Source organism: Cyrtonyx montezumae, unplaced genomic scaffold, assembly GCF_038088225.1.
Source record: "Cyrtonyx montezumae isolate F1298 unplaced genomic scaffold, pur_monq_1.0 scaffold_32, whole genome shotgun sequence".
Lineage (NCBI taxonomy): Eukaryota > Metazoa > Chordata > Aves > Galliformes > Odontophoridae > Cyrtonyx > Cyrtonyx montezumae.
Genome location: NW_027072037.1, coordinates 6,044,499 through 6,059,693, shown reverse-complemented (window position 1 = coordinate 6,059,693; position 15,195 = coordinate 6,044,499). Strand labels below are relative to the sequence as shown.

General features: G+C 43.4%; 1 protein-coding gene across 1 annotated transcript in view; it reads right to left on the bottom strand.

Moving 5' to 3' along the window:
* The window catches only part of GALNT11 (polypeptide N-acetylgalactosaminyltransferase 11), a 39,340-nt gene extending 25,032 nt beyond the window's left edge, over nt 1–14,308 (bottom strand). The window contains exon 1 of the mRNA XM_065744934.1: nt 14,250–14,308. The gene's annotated coding sequence lies outside the window, so the exon portion shown is untranslated. The remainder of the gene's footprint in view (nt 1–14,249) is intronic.
* Nucleotides 14,309–15,195: the final 887 nt, after the last annotated feature.

The following is a 15,195-nucleotide window of genomic DNA, read 5'->3' as shown; positions in this document are numbered from 1 at the left end:
GGAGTCAAGGGTTTATGCTAACATATTCCTCAGTCTTCTCAAACTAATGGAAGTCCTCAGGTCAGCCTGGCAAAGAACAAACCTCAACAACAGTTATAAACACAAACAGATTATTCCCTTCTCAATATGGAAAAGTACCAAGCAGAGGCAGAAGGTGTTATGATCCCAAAGAAATCTATGAAGATCCCGCTCATTTTGGCAGTGCAATTCATAGTCCTAAAGTGACTTGCATCCAAAAATTCAAACTCCATTTTTACAGACTGCAGCAAGTCATCCTCTCTATTCTAAAAAGGACATTTCAACAATGTGGAATAAAGGAAAAAGCCTCTTCACAAACAATTTGCCTGCTATTCTTACCACATCAAACTCCCTCTCTTCTATAAGGCAGAAAAAAAAACCTATGCAGCAGTTAAGCCCAAGGAGCTTAAAAAGGTCTTAAACAGGGTTTAAATCTCTAACTGATCCTGTGCATGCAGACAAATTGCACATTCTGTGAAAACAGGCTTTAACACTGCCACACAAATCTTGCTGCTTAACCAGAGGGCCACAAAACAAGTCATACCCCAGAGCATTTGTTGCCTAAGTGATTCCAAAAAACCCTCAGTCTAGCTAACAGAATGGGGTTAGAAGCTGGAGAGATGCAGATCACCTTACTGCCTGTGCTAACAGTGTCAATTATCATACAATAAAGCAAATCTAGGCTCTGAAAAAGCACAGAAGTTGCAAAGAAACAAGATTAGATACACAGCTATATCCTTTTATCATAGTAACTCTCCTCGCCAGACAGTCTGCAGACAATTAATACTTATCCTCGAAGATCTGGGTACTTGCCACTTTTTTCTTGCACAGCCACAAGAAGGTCATCTCCTGCAAGACTTGTCCAAGCTAAACATACTGCGCCAGAAAACCTACAGGAATTGTTTCTCCTTTTGCTATGGTAACACAGACACACAGTTCCACTTTGTGGCACATGTACATATGCTGTGGAACAGAGCTGCTTTAATAATACTGCAGCAGAAGCAACCTTTTCATTTCAGAGCTACATAAGGGTATATCCACACTGATGTTTGTACAGGAGAACTAAATCTTACTCTTACTGTCCCATTTAACAGTAGGAACACAGCACAGAAAGCAGAATTCATCACAGAACAAGTTTCTCCTCACCTTCTCAGATCTGTTTTACAGCTCAGAGTCCACGTTGCTGCTGAGGCAAATGCAGGCTCAAAGTCTGCTGTGCCCAAGATCTGACACTGAGATTAAGAAGGAAGGGATAAATGAGTGACCACCAGAATGAAGTGATTGCTGACTATCCCTTCCATCTCCAGAAAGCCCTCTGACCAAGCTGAAGATCACACTTGGAGACCTGCCAGATTGCTCTTACAAACAAACCTGAGCATCATACTACTTCCATGTGTTCATTCCCAGTGCAGAACTGCTTCACTTTCCTTTCCCTTGCTCTGCTGTTTTTGCAGCTCTGTGAAAGGATACAAAGGCTGAAAAAAATTGCATTTAAAAATAAGTGACAAAACCTCCACAACGCAGAAACGAGGCCCTTTCAGTAGCTTGCTATTCAACCAGGCCATTTGGTAATACATTTGGCAGGAAAATACAGACCCATTATTTATTTCCTCTAAGTTCCAAGTGTTCTGTTAGAGACTTAGCTTTGAAGGCAGAGTGGAAAAAAACAAACACTGTCTACAAAAGAACATCAGGGTTGAGTAGTTTACCTCATTTAACAGCACTCTAGCATTTACACAACTGGCTTCCTATGGATTTTAACTATTACTACCAAGTTTTCGAGCACTAAGCACAAAGTCCTGCGGGGGACATGCCCCAAGGAGCCAGGAGACCCTCTTCAGCCCTACTTATGTGATCACACCAACACATCCCTGCCTCCCCCAGCACACCATGCTTCACTCCTTTCAAAATACCATGGCCAAAATAACTGCTTTGAGGTGCTCCAGAGTGGGGAGAACACAAAGTAGCCAAAGGGAAACCTGTGACACAAATCTCCTGCTTTTTTTCCCTGTTCCCTGTCTAATGCTCCTGAGGGCACAGCAAATAAATCCACCTGTCCAGGCTCAATGCTCCCCACTGCTGTGAAGTTAGCCAGGAAAAAACCCCTCCCCTGTTTACCCAGCAGCTTTTACGCACTGCCCAGACACGGTTGCAGCGCTCTGGTGATGGCCTAAAAAACACCCATCCTCTCCCTGATGGTTCCTCCAAGCAAGAGTTGGATACTAGATGATCTCCAGAGGTCCTTTCCAATCCCTAAGATTCTTGATTTAATAGCAAGCACAATGCAAGCAAAAAAATATTGTTACCAAAAAAACCCCAAACTACGATTTAAACATATCAAGAAACACTTTACAATATGTATTATGAATACATATATTACATAACTAGTGATAATCAGACTAGAGGAATGGTCCCAAGTTGCAGCTGGGGACATTCAGATTGGATATTAGGAAAAAATTCTTTTCCAGAAGAGTTGTCAGCTGATGAAATTGGCTGCCCAGGGAGATGGTAGCCTCCATCCCTGGAGGTGTTCAAGAAACATTTAGATGTTGTACTAAGGAACATGGGTTAGTGGGGAAACATTAGTGGTAGGTAGATAGTTGGAGTGGATGACCTTGGAGGACTTTCCCAACTTTGGTGACTCTATGGTAATATAGATCCTCACAGATAACTCAGACTATGCTTGAAGGGTCTAAAGCTTCTCAAACACAAATCATTTGAGGTGGCAGTGTCTCTTGTATCAGGAAGAGACAGTTTATTTTGGAGGCAACTGAAGTGATTGAGAAGGGGAAAAATGCACGCTTTTAGAAGCTGCCCCCAGTACCAACTCAAAAGATACTTACATTGCAATGGACAGCATTCTTTATATTTCTAGCCAAATATTCTGACTGCCATATTTATTGCCTGACAGTTTTCTCACTTTGACAAAGCCTCAGAAAGAACTGAGTTTGCACGACATAATGCGAGAAAAGCCAAGAGCAAAATATTCCTCTCTAATCCTGACAAATTCCACTGAAGAGATCTCATTTCCTTGCACATGTAGTAAATTATTAATTTTATTCTCCAAGTATAAAAGTTACAAGTAACTTAGTAAAACTCTCCGAAAGTCAATCAATAGCAGAGATGAAAAGCACCCGGAGCCCACCTGCCAGTCTCCAGCTGCAGTGATTTCACGTTTTCCACGCTGCTCTGACTTTGTGTAGGTTCCTAACAGCACCATCACAAAAATCAGTTCACACATACAACTCCCAAGCACTTACATTTGTTTGACAATTTCCCCCAACACTGATGCACTGTTCCCCAGACAGCCTGGAAGAGTTTGCCATTAGGAACCTGTGCAGCTCTAACACTGACCCAGTGTTTGAGCCTTCAGTATTTTCTTAAATGAAAAAGAATGCCAACCACATTTCACAATATTCTGGCTCATAGAGAAGAAGTAGCTACAGGATCTCTGAGCAGCCACTGCTTAAACACCACATCTGCTTAGATTAACCTCAGCAATTTAGTAAACACAACGTATGACTAGATATTTCATGCCTGTGCCAAAACTCATGTTTGTCAGAGGTCAAACAGAGGATCAGATTAGCCTCAAGATTTTTGAAACAGCAGTTGGAATTATTTGAGAAAACCTTGAACTCTGCTTGAAGTTTTTCCAAGAACAACTTTAAGTAAAGAAAAAAAAGACATCCATACTACCCAGATTTCCTTCTGGAAGCCTGGCTGTGTAGATGTGTATGTTATGTATATGATACGTATAAAGGATACATTACAGGCCCACTCAGCCTCACATCCAAGCCAGGAAAGGTGATGCAACAACTCGTTCTGGATGCCATCTCCAAGCAATTGAAAGAGAAGAAGGTTATCAGGAGTAGTCAACATGGATTCTCCAATGGGAAAATCATTCCTGATTGATAGCCTTCTATGATGTCATCACTGGCTGCATAGGTGAGGGAAGAGACGAGGATGTTGTGCACCTTGACTTCAGCAAGACGTTAGAAACCATCACACACAACATCCTTGTTACAAAACTTAGAAAATCTGGGATAGATGAGTGGATAGTGAGGTATGCTGAAAAGTAGCTGACTGGCAGAGCTCAGAGGATCACCATCAGAGTCTAGTTGGAAGCCTGTAACTAGTGGTGTTCACCAGGGGTCAGTTCTGGGTCCAGTCTTGTTCAGCATCTTCATCACCAACCTGGATGAAGGGACAGAGTCCGCCCTCAGCATGTTTGCTGGTGATACAGAGCTGGGATGATTGGCTGACACCTGAAGGCAGTACTACCATTCAATAGACCTGGACAGACTAGAGAGTTAGGCAGGTGGGAACCTGATAAGGTTTAACAAGAGCAAGTGTAGAATCTTGCTCCTGGGGAAGAATAACTGCATGCAACAGTACAGGTTAGGGGATTACTTGCTGGACAGGAGCTCTGCAGAGAAGTACCTAGGTGTCCTGGTGGACAACAGGCTGGCCATAAACCAGCAGTGAGTCCTTGCAACCAAGAAGGCCAACAGTATCCCAGGGTGCATTAAAAAGAACATGGCCAGGAGGTTGCGGCCTCTATTCTGCCCCAGTGAAGCCACATTTCGACCACTGGGTCCCATTCTGGGTTCCCCAGATCAAAAACGTGAGTTATCTTCCAGAAGGAGTCCTAAGAAAATGAATGGCCTGGAGCTTCTCCAATATGAGGAAAGAAGAGTAACTTGGGTCTGTTCAGCCTGGGGAAATAATAACAGAGGGGAGTCTGATAAATATCCAAAGGGAAGTAGAAGGCAAATGGATGAGGCCAAGTTCTTCCCAGTGGTGTGTAGCAATAGGACAAAGAGTAATGGCCTAGAACTTGAACATAAGAAGTTCCATACTAACATGCAGAAGAACTTCTCTACAGTAAGGGTGACAGAGAATGAAATAGGATGCTTAGAGAGGTTGAAGAGTCTTCCACGTAGTTATTCAATACCCATCTGGATCACCTACAGAAGCAGGTTCCATATAATACGTCTTGTAGGCAAAGAGGATGGACTCAAGTCTCTTGAGGTCCCTTTCAACCCCTGCAATTCTATGATAACGTTCATTTTCTAAAGGAGCAGCCTAGTAAAATATAATTAAAATCATTTATCCTTCTACAGAGTACTTGGATAAATACCTGCGTGGACTTCAGTAGTTCCTTTTCATTTTTTTACTTAATTTTGGAATGGAAAAGCTAAGAACAAAGTAACACTACTCACAAATGCAGTTTTAACAGCTTTAACTCTTCATATATTTTTTGGCCCCAAAAAAGCATTTCTAAAAAAGCATTAGCATAAAAAGGCTTCCCTATCTTGTTGAATCATCAAGAAACAGCAGCACTAACAGCATGATAAAAAGAGGCCAGACTTGGAAGAAGCAGTACTGCAGCAATACACTCATCACAGGAGCTGATCCTATTCACTGTAGCTGCTACTGATTTTGTTGGAATTTATTGGCTTTGGGGATTTTTTTCCCCTCAGGCATCCCATACAGAGCCACTGTTCACAGCAAAAGGACATTTTATGTAGCTTGTTCTAAAAGACTGGACAAAAACCACACATCACTAGAAGCAACATATATTGAAAGCATTTGCAGAACAAAAGGTAGAGACATTTCCAAGTAAAAGCTTTGTGTTCTGTCTGCTCCAGAATCTAAGACACAAGCAGCTAGATTAGTTTGTAAGAAAGTTCTTACTGCATTGTTTTAGGACAAAGTTGAAGATCTACCTACCAGTTTGCTTTTAACTAGAAACAGTCATTGGTTTTTAACCTTGCAGAATGATGGGTCATTGTCCTTTCCAAATTAAATGGCTATTTTTTGGCACAATTGAGGCATGAAACTGCTCATATAAATCCCTTTTGGAGAAACAGGCCTGTGGTAGTCAACCCAACAGCACACTCAGGACAGAAGCCCCCCAGCTGCTGGTATGGGCTAGGGGCAGCTGGAAAGGACTCAGGATGGTCCTGCTCCTACCTGCAGGGTCAGGAACCTCTCAAATAGATCTGGGTTCTTTGCTGTGGTGAGTGGGAGAACAGAAGAGCTAAAACCAGACTAATCTAGCTCCAGCAACTCTCAAGGAAATACGCTATGGGCCACAAGCTGTCCTCCTGTATAACATCATCGCTCCCATTCATTTTAATGAGATGACATACAGAGATCTATTTTTAATGAGCCACTGTAAATCACTTCTAAATGCAACTTTAAAAGCTTGAGGTGCCAAGTTTAGTCATTTCAGCACAGCTATAGAAATTCATGTCACACCATCTAAAATAAACGCTGCTGGAACAAATACAAGATTTGATCAACACTTCACAGAAAAAGATCTTAAAATACCAATAACATTCATTATACTTCATAATGAAAGAAAGATGCATAGAGAGAATAGTTGCATGAATTGCTGAAAACCTAATAAATGGTACAAGATCACAAGCTGGAAGAACACTTATAAAATACTTTTTTATCTTTTCAGCTGTAGGTTCCCACTCTTCCCTATTTTAACACTGCCAAATGGTTTGCTTGCAATGTCCAAACACTGACCTGCAGTTCAGCTTTTGAATGTTAACCACAGATGCCTAAATATTGCAGGCTACTGTCTCGAAAGCTGGGGGCTAAATACTGAATACCTCCTCCAGGGATGGAAGTTTGGTTATCAGGCTTCTCGGAATTTCTCAACTGCAAGTTCTGTCTTTAGCCACCTCTATTTCAGATGTTTCTTCCCTGAAGAAGATACTTTAAAATTTAAGATCTTTCACTTTGTCAACTAGATTTTTTCTTTCCCCCTACATTTTTCTCCTCTCCACAGAAAGGCAATGCTTGAAAAAAATAAAGACATTAAGGATGCAATTATCATTCTAACTGCAAAAAGCTGTCAGAAGTTTCAAACAAAAGTTCCCTAAGATGCTGATTCTCTCGTAAACAATGTACCAGGTTTTGTTCCAACCAGTGGCACAACAGTACATCAAGCAAATTAACATAGCAGCCCAGTTAGTGATTACAGTCAACAAGTACATTTGGATTTAGAAACATGAGCTTACAAAAATCCCAGTACCAAGTAATTAAGTGCCATACAACAGACAGTTTTGTGCTGCAACAATGCCCTTTCCCCCCAGTAAAGCACCTTGTTGCCCAAAGGACAATTGCACCCATGGAATTAGAGAGACCACTAGCAAATGTGTTGCACTACAGGGCTGCTCTGCTGGATGTTACTCTCAGAATGTTATGTTACTCACATAAATACATTCTATAAATACCTCCCCTCCTTTTATTTGCTAATAGATGCTTTCTTACAACTGAAACAATGAGATTTGCTTTTATTGGCAAAGTCAGCTTTCAATGAATCCCTGATGTTCATGAACTATCTACAAGGAAAGATGCACATTTTGCAATGCACTTCCTTCTCATATGCAACTTAAAAAAAGAGGTTTAAAAACCACACTGAGAATTTCTATAATGTTCTTCTCTTCTAATAAAGAACTAAATATTAGTTGAATGATCCTCCAAGTGCTATATACAAACACAAAAGGTAAGAGAGCTTACCAGGTCAACCTAGGTAAGCTGCTTAGTGCCTTTTCTCAGCATCTCAGATCTGCCTACCTGCTCCTTGCACTTTATGACTGCAAAGCTCACAAGAACAGGAGTTAAAATACAAACACATGCAACACAATTAGAGGAGCAATACTTCTACATAAACAGCTGAATAGAAAAGCACTCGCCTTTTCCAGAAGAGTCAGCACTAAAGAAGCAGTGCAAGGTTATACAGTGAAAACACACCAACAGCAGTAGCAGTAAAACCAGTTGGTGTCTTCACCCCAGTATACAGTAAAATGCTGAGGCCAAAACTTCACACTTGGCTGCTGAGAACTGCTTCCAAGTGAGTACTGAGAGTGGGGCAACAAACACAGGCTTCTCTATGACAACAGGCTAACATGGATGGACTTTAGGACATGAACTCAGTAAGTCTACATACCTCACCCGACCTCACATACAGCCTCCAAAGAACTGTTATATATATATATATTTTTTAAGAAAAGGTGATGCACACTACATACGTTTGGCAGCAATCATTTTACTACTGCTAGCTAGGAATTGTGGAATCTTCTTCTCAGGAGATATTCAAGACCTGCCTTGACACCTACCTGTGCAACCTGGTGTAGGGAACCTGCTTTGGCAGGAGGGTTGGACTCGATCATCTCTTGAGGTCCCTTCCAACCCCTATGATTCTATGATAATGTCTATCTTCCATTACAATACCAATGGACTGGATCTCAGCCATGCTAGAGAAAGCCATCATTAAGTTCACATGCAGATTTTAACTCTAAGAACTCCTCCACTCCTCATTTTCCAAACCACCAGTAACTTCATAAGATTTACATATTTTTAATAAAGCTTAGCAGGTATGACTTCTGCTCAAATAAACATGATTTATTATTTTTTTTTTTTTAATAACCAAGTGCTTTCACCTTCCCTCCCCCCAGGCTTTTACAACATTCTCCAATTCTAAAAATAAATAAACCCAAACTTCAATTATACAGTCCTCCCACCAGAAAAGCTGGCAGGGAACTTGGCAATGAAACAGACCTCACAAAAGTACTTTGGAGTGGGACAGCAAAAACAGGCATTGATGGGCTCAGCTTAAGCCTGTAACCACTGACCATCGACACTGCATTCTGCACAAGACTTTCAGTAAATCCCAGCTGACACCCCAAGCAGACATCCCCTTGTAGCAAACTCGGTAGCAAAATACCAACAGCTGCACACAAGAAATACACTAAACATCTACAAACTCAGACTACAATTTTCACAAAAGGCTATACCTGAACTTGTACAAAACGCAAACCTAACGCAATTAAGTTATTTCCTAAATATTACAGGACTGGAAACTCTGTGAAGCTGACTTAATGAGAATGGTTAGGTTTCATCTTGCCCTCCAGCATTAGATTACAAGAACTCATTCACAGACCTCCAAGTCTATTTCCCACAAATCACACAAGGCTGATTCAGTTCTCTTTTCCTAGATGACTTTCCTTTTCAGTATGCAGAATCTTACATAAAAACATGACAGAAGTGCTATGTTTGCACCCCACACACTACATTCCCTCACAATTATATGCCAGAAGCTGCCACCAGGCAGCAACTCAAGGCTGTGCGTACTGCTGCAGCTCTGGGGTCTGCCCAGGTGGGATCACTGTCCCTGGAGATGTTCCAGAACCACGGAGACATGACACTGAGGGACACAGTCAGTGGGCATGGTGGGGGTGGGTTGACAGTAGGACTACGTGAGGTCTTTTCCAGCCTTTGTTACTCTGTGATTCTGCCTAGGCAGGGTAGTTTGTCAAGCTTGGAATATTGTTTTGGAATATTATAAACAAATAATGTGTATGTAAAGTGATTAAATCCAGCAGTTATGCGAGCAGGGTTGAAACAAGCTGTGCTTTAAACTCTCAAAAGCAGGCAGATAGGAAAACAAGGAAAACATTTAACTCTAAACTGCTAGGAATTCCTAATTCCTGTTAGGGCTCTCCATGCTGTTAAGAATCCTCAGTGCATTACTTTGGGAATCCTGCATGGTTGGCCATTGATAAATCACAAAGAACTGAAAGAAATCCTAAAAACACAGGTTTAACTGAACTCAACATCTATTTGCATTTCTTGCGTCCAAAAACAAAGGTCACTTGGAGTTTTGACATCGAGCCACAGTATTCAGGCCATCTGGAACAGTGTAACAAGGGACTTTCATGTTTTCCAGTAGGGAATTCTTTCCCAGGAATACAAAAAAAAGCCACATCATTTTTGTTTTGGAGCTGTTTTCACAACAGAAGTTTACAATAATTTCCACATACCACTTTCTCTCTGCTTCTCCCATTTTTCCTTACTGATGTCTCCAGCCATAAACATAGGAGAAGAAGCCCAAGGATACAAACCAACTCCACATTCTCTCTTCAGCTCGTGGACTGAGCAAGGACAACCATACAGTCAAAGTATGTGATAAAGCTGTGAGATGTTCTGGCTGAACTATTTGAACTGCTATGGATTTTGATGAGAGCCTCAGAAACTCACTGTCTCAATACTGACTTTTTAAACCTGAATCTCTGAGTGGAAGAGGAAGAGCTCATTCTTTCTGCCCCTCATCCCCAGCAACCTGATTTAAGAGTAAAACAGAGCACCTCCTGTGCAAGAGTTCAGTATAACTCATAACAAAATACAGTTAAGGGTAACAGAAGAGATACCTACCATTGCTGCTACAACCATATCCACAGACAGCATCAATGAAAACACACATTACATTGAAACTAAGACTTACACTGCTAAATATTGAATTTGACAGTAGAGTAGGGTGTTTTCAAATACATCAGCAAATAGACCTTGTATTGGCATGTTCCTGGTGAACTTAAGCTAATGATTTATTACTCTATTCCAATGCAAATAGATTTCACACTGTATGGAAAGGAAACTTCCACAAGTTAGGCCAAAAACTAGATTGCCCTTTCATTTCCTTCTACATGATCTCACAGACACACTCACTACTCTTCCAAAGAGCCTCCTTTGAGGAATGGGATACAGAGAACTTCTCCATCCCTTGTTAGCCACTTTTATTCTACTTATCTATTGCCAATGTTTTTAATGCGAAAACATTCTCACAGTTTTGATGTTGAAATCGTGGATGTTGCAACAGGATCAACAGCACATTTTCCTACTTCACTGGGAGCCAATTTCCAGAACACTGATAGCACAAACATTCAGTGCACAACTCAGAATTCAGTCTCCTCTGGTTTCACAAGTGATGAGTCTCAGTGTCTGCTGATGCAAGAGATAAGATGCCAAAAGAGATAAGATATTCCAAGAAATAGAAAAGTAAAGAATGCACTTTTAGAAAGCCAACTGCCTAACACATACATGAAAAGAATCAGCAGAGCCCCATCTGTTCTTGATGCTTCACTAAAGGAATTAGCAAGGTAGTCAAAATACCTATAAGGAATGATTCATAAGGGGTTGGACATCAAAACACGATACAAGATAGAGTTCTGTTCTTCCTGGAAATGGATCTCTTAATTCAGGCCACCTCTGATGTTTACAACACCTAACTTAATCCTTGTTTGCACAAGAAAATCTAAGCCATTTAGTCAGATGATTATTTAACAACATTATATAAACTAAAAACAAGACCTCCAAATAACACTCTTAGCATCCTTTTAAATCAGCATGGCACATAGCCATCATTTCCTGAGGTTCCTTGTTTCTTGCATGCCTCTGCAGGTCTATTAGCCAAGCCTGTCCTTCTAAAATTAGACTTCTTAAACAGTGCTGCATCTCACAGTGAAAGTCACAGGAATGACATCAAAAAGGCACTGCAGGTAAGCAGCTACCTCATATTAGCAGCTCTGCAACATTACTTTATGCACATACTCCTTGCCTCCTGCACAGTAAGAGCAGTGATTCCTGGTCAATGGCTTGCTCTATGGCAAGAGGGATCAGAGCATGTGCGCCACTGCAGTAGAGCCAATAAAGTATCGCTCATCAGTCACGGCAAATGCTCACTCTCAGAAATGCAGAATCTTGCACAGCTATTATCACCAGAAGAAATGAAACCACAGCAGCTCAACCACCCTATGCTGAGCAGAGGCACCCAAGCACCTACCTGCAAGCTACACCTAGAGCCTGCACACCTATTCCTTGCTCACACACACAGATTTCAGTATGAACTTCAAAGTTGTCTGGATTAGAGATTTCTAGCTTGTATAAACAGTAGAAAAGTTGATTCACTCCTGAGCACTGTATTCCAGCTTCAAACATGCAGACTATCTGGCTGCAGAAAATCCCTAGATGGCACAAGAAAGGGCTGAATATCACAGCTTCCCAATTTCCCTGCTTTGTTGAAGTTTTCAGAGTGTTCAAAGTATATACACTAATTATCAGACAATACTAACTCACACCAGAAACATACTGGAGCACAGCTTAAAGAACTGGAAGACACTATTAAATTTTACATAGAACATGCCAAACAAATGCATTTTCTCATGCTGCTAAACACCAGTTTAACAGACAAAGACTTGGTACTCATAGCTTACATTAAATGCATCTGCTGTTGGAGCTACTGTGTTATCTCCATAAGCCACCATATGTTTTGGAGCCTTATGTAAGAATCAAGAGAGTATCTGCATCCCTCATTTTAAGAAGGATAGAAGCAGATTTTAAATTTGTAATACTTTTTTGAGGGAAAAAAAAACACATGAATTTCTGCACTTGAAGCAGATGAGCATGTTTTTGCTCTTTGACAGAAGCACAGAGCAGCATCTCTCAAAAAATAAATAATTATTAAATTTAGTGGTATCAGTACTGCCTAGCCAGAGAGAGAGGGCAGCCTAGGAAGCCCATCAGCTGAGCTGTCGCAGAAAAGAATGACAACCTTGTATTGCTCTCCTTCAAAATTCCACAATCAAAAAACAGTTGAGGTTGGAAAGACCTCAGGAGGTCACCTAGGCCAACCCCCAAAGATGACCTTGTTCCTTCAGTTGGAAGGCTCCCCTTGCTTTCCTGCTTCTGTAATCAACACACAGCTGCCAAAACAGTCCAGCAGCTGCTCAGGCTGCAACACTTCACAGAATCTTAAGGTAACTTAAGCAAGAATGATCTTCCCTCTAAGATTTTTGCCCTTGCTGTATGCTGTTCTCTTGCCTGATCTAAATTCCTCATTTTTAACCTCTGCTCATATACTCCTAAATCTTTCCATCCATTTGATGCACAACTTGGGCTGTTCTACACACTCCCTACCATTAAAACTGTTATTTCTCTAGTAATTGCTTTCTACACACTCATCATTCACCTTTATTTCGCTTGCCATGCTGTTTGGGGCTTCCTTCCTTCCAAAAACCTTGAATCACACGTCATACCTTCTGTTATTTTACATCACCAGGAGAAGGACGATGACAACCACTCATTCCTCCTCCTGAGGCACAATAACCTACAGGAACTCCTTCCATTGCATAACAGTATTGATTTGAGTCATCGGAAACAAAGCGATTAGAAAGCAGAAGCCCTGGGACCTGCCTTGAGTTAAGTCACAACAGGTCAGGCAGCTTGTGGCTTCCCCCCACTAGGAAGATAGATGAGGGCTCACTAGAGCTGCAGCACTACTACTTTCCTTCCCTGCTGCAGAAGAGCTCCTAGAACTCCACAGGAGCTTATCTTACCCAGAGATGAGTCAAAGCTTATGCAGAAAGCATGCAACGCTGCAGAGACAGTTTCACCAGGGGAGGCCAATCGCGTGCTAATCAAAAGCCTCTTATCTGGAAACACCTGGTCCTTTGTGCCTTTCTAAAATGAGGTCTAGGATCCCAGCTGGACCATCTCACAGCTGCAGGTAATGCAGAGAGCAGAGACACTGCTGTGGAGATTGCTACCATCCTTCCCCCAGCACACAGACTAGGGGAACCCAAACAGAGATGCCCAGAAGCAAGTTCCTATTACAGTGAGATCTGCAGAAGAATATACGCAGATGCTGGATCAGAATGTAGTCAAATATCTCACCTTACTGCACTTTCTAAGCAAGGAGAGGAGGGATTTGACCTTAGCTGAAACACACAGCCCAGAGAAAACAAGCATATTAGTGCACTGCTGACGATCCTACGTAATTGCTGTACTGGAATTAGGAGATTTCACCAAGCCTTCAAGCAGAAAGCAACTCTCCAAACGCGGATAAAGCGCAGCTCATCGGCAGCAAAGCCAGCTCCGAGACCCTTCCCCCTCCCGGAGAGCAGGGGCTGCTTTGCAGCGGGGCAGCTCCAGGCCGGGCTCAGCACACCTGCGCCCACGCTCGGCTTCCGAGGGCAGCGTGCCCAGGGCCGGGAGCCCCTCGTTCAACCGAGGGACGGAGCTTTCCTTCTGCCTCCCAAAGCGGGTCGCTCGCTGTCACTCCCTCCAGCCGCAGCCTCCTTTCTAGCTTAAAAGGCAAAAAAAAAAAAAAAGGAAGGAAAAGGCTACGGGAACTCACTAGAAGGGCTGGAGCCCAGCCACGTAACACAGCGCGCATTTACGCGGACGGGGCCGGCGGGGGAAGGGAGCTTCGATGGTACAACACACGCACCGAAAAGCACGGGAACAACAACAAAACTACACCGCCTTCCCGCCGGCTCCGCGCAGCCCCGAGCTCCGTCCCCGCCGGTCGGGTTAAGCTCACCGCCTCTCCCCGGCCCCCACCCCCGCCGCTCAGGACCGTCACCCCACGCACTCACCGCGGAGACGGCGGCATGGCCCCTCAGCCCACCCGGCGCCGGCTCCACGTAACCCCTCCTCCCGCTCCTCCTTTTTCTCCTCCTCGTTCTCCCTCCCCCGCCATGTGACAATGTGGGGCGCGGCCGCCATGACGGGCGGGGCTTAGGGGGCGAGAAGATGGCGTGCGGTGGCGAGGAGGGTGACGGGGTCGTGTTGAGGTTCCCGTCTGGGTTTCTTGAGGGCGTGGAATGTAATCATGTGCCGGATTCTGCGCCTGGCACGGGGCAGGTATAGCTGCGTGTACAGGCTGGGAGCGCAGCCCTACACAAAGGGATCTGGGGGTTCTGGCTGACAGCAGCTGCCTCTGGGGGAGCGGAACCGGGAGTTGGGCTCAGCCCATGTGCGTGCCATCAGATCAGGATATTCTGAGGTTCTTTTGCTGAGCAGTGAAGCACAGAGGGGTTCGGGGTGGAAGTGCAGCCTTCAGTGTGCTGCTGTGCCTCTGCGCGTCTGTCTGGACATTGGGAAGCTTGGGTTGGAAGGGACCACAGGGGTCATCAAGTTCCAACTGCAGCCAGACCACATTTCCAGGGTCCCATCCCTCCCATCCTCCAGGGATGGAGCACACAGCCTCTGGGCAGCCCGTGCCAGCACCTCACCATTCTGTAAAATCCTTCCTGCTGATATCCAATCTAAACCTTCCCTCCTTGAGCTTAAACCATTTCTCTCTTGTCCTATCACTATCTACCCTCGTAAAAAGTTGACTCCCCCTCTTGTTTATAATCTCCTTTTAAATACTGGAATGCTGCAGTGAGGTCTCGCAGTCTTCTTTTTCTGCAGGCTGAACAAGTCCAGCTCCCTCAGCCTGTTCTTGGTGTGCTCATCCCTCTGATAATCTTCATGGCCCTCCTCTGGAACCTGTCCAACACCTTTCCTGCATTGGGAGCCCCAGACCTGGACACAGTA